General features: G+C 31.9%; 1 pseudogene; it reads right to left on the reverse strand.

Annotated features, from left to right (window-relative positions):
- Positions 1-987: 987 nt before the first annotated feature.
- On the reverse strand, positions 988-1,082 carry LOC126612737 (small nucleolar RNA Z107/R87; annotated as a pseudogene).
- Positions 1,083-2,428: the final 1,346 nt, after the last annotated feature.

Here is a 2,428-nt window from a genome sequence, read left to right on the forward strand (position 1 = left end):
CTTTGCGTGACGAAGTTTAAAGTTTCGTTGCGCAAAGTGACTTTGCGTGATGAAGTATAACATATGTATACTGTCACGGTGGCTTTCCGTGTCAATAAAATAAAGACATGTATAAATTTTTGTCCACATATTCTTATTTTGTTGAGAAAGAATACCATGCGACGGTGTACACCAGTAAGTTTTTCTCCCTACTAAGTGTCCAACTCTTATTCTTTATATAAATAAACGCGCGCACATTAACCTCATATTCGTATTTAAAGTACTCCATTTACCTTCAGTTTGACTTAAGCTCAATACGTTAGAGAGTAAGTCTAAGTCAATGGCTAACCAATTGATAGGAAATTCATTAGAAAAGTACTACACCATCAGAAAAAGATATAAACAATAACGAGCATATTATTAATTAGGATAGATAAGAACAAAGAAGAAGAATATTGTGGTAAATCCTTTAAAATTATATCAATTAATATAAATTCAGAATAATATTTTGTGGACTTGATCAGTTCCTTATAAAATGGTGCCCCTATGATTCAAGCAAGATTGATTAGCCTTTTGAGATGGCCAATTGTCCAAATCATTTTCACACTTTTTTTTCCCAATATGTAATTTCCCCCCCTAATTTTATGATGTTTGTAATTTCAACCAATGAGGTGGTAGGTGGCCAATTTCATTTCTGCTATTATAAATTATATACACAACTGTTAGTATAAGCCTATGCAAAAAGTCTCAAGTCAAATTGCTGACTTATAAATATAGGCTTATTCAATTAACATCTCACATATTGTTGATTAAACTTCACATACTTAATACACTCAATATTTGCTTTTTCAATTAAAAATTATCTTAATACACCTCACATACTTTCTCATAATACTCTTACATCCCACATTCTCATACACCTAATATTTTCCACATACGCCCCACATTTTCGATACAGCCCACATTCTTCAAATCTTATAATACTCATTTTCAATTTTAATAAATTAAATTGACTTGGGATTAAAACCCTAACATTCTCTAAAAAAAAGAAGTCTACAATCCGGTATGTTGAGCTTGAATTTCATTGGGTCGTCACAACCAATCTCATTACTCTGTCTCTTAAGCCTCTTGCTAACAAAAAAAGGATTTCTGCTAAAAAATGGCAACTGGGAGGAACCTAACAGAGAAACAGTGAAGCTTCCGAAATATTGATATCGTGTTCCATTTGTTAATTTTTTTCTTTTCTCAATCAACGTTTTTATAGTTTCAATAGTTAGAATTTTATTCAATAATGGAGTGGAAGGTGAGAGGGGTTTTGATAATTGAAGAAGATAAGTAATACATTAAAAGTAATTTGGGGTGTATTTAGAAATTTCTTATTTTCTTTAAACTTCATAAGGTCGAAATTGTCATTGCATAGTAAGTTACATAAGCCACTTAATATTAAATTTTAATATGGGATGCATTCAACATTATGTAGGATGCTAATAAAAAAAAGTCTAAATATATGTTCTCAGGTCAATTGATGCCGTGTCACCGCACTTTGAGGCAGCTACCTAAGAATTTCACCCACAAAATTAGTAATGTAAACTACCAACTAGAAAAAAAAAGAACATGCATTAACGTTGAACATTTGATTCAGCCAGCAAAAATGAGCGCATTTTTCTTAATGTACTTCGTATAGCAAAGTTATTTACATTGTGTTATGAGTGCGGGAAATTGAGTTTAGAGACATGTTAGAAAGACGTAGCGTCAATTCAATTATACACACACACATAAAATGAGGAAGAGTTTTTATCACAAATGGTCCCTGAAATTGACCCATACTATCAAGATGGTCATTGAAATTGAAAATCAAATAACGTAGCCTCTGAAAATAAAGGTTGCAAATCAACATGGTATTTCCATCACAATTTTGTTAAAAAATCTGTGAAGTGTTGATGTGCTATATAAATGGGCTCCATAAGTAATTTTTTCTTACAATAGTCCTTGAAATTGACCTGGGACATCAAAATGGTCTCTGAAATTGACCCGGGACATCAAAATGGTCTTTGAAATTATAAATTGAACAATATAGTTCTGCAAGTGTCTCAAATCAATGTATTCCTTCCATCACAATTTTGTCAAAAATTATGTATGTGCTGATGTGACACATAAATGGGTCATACAAGTCTAATTAAATTAAAAAATATATTACAAATAGGCTTAATAATTTAATAGTTAATAAAAAAAGTTGTCAACCCAAAAACCCAGTCCTACAATCACCTACGATCCCAGTCCACATTTCTCTACCTCCTTCACTCTCTATTCTATTAAAAAAAAAATCTCAATATACCCATCTTTACACACTTCGACATCCTTTACCGAATTGAACCTGGATCGAGATTGTAGGAAGTATGCCCACAAAGCCACTCATTTGATGTAATACCTTTTGGAATACTTGTTGTGT

Source organism: Malus sylvestris, chromosome 17 (assembly GCF_916048215.2).
Source record: "Malus sylvestris chromosome 17, drMalSylv7.2, whole genome shotgun sequence".
In the NCBI taxonomy this organism is placed as follows: Eukaryota; Viridiplantae; Streptophyta; class Magnoliopsida; order Rosales; family Rosaceae; genus Malus; species Malus sylvestris.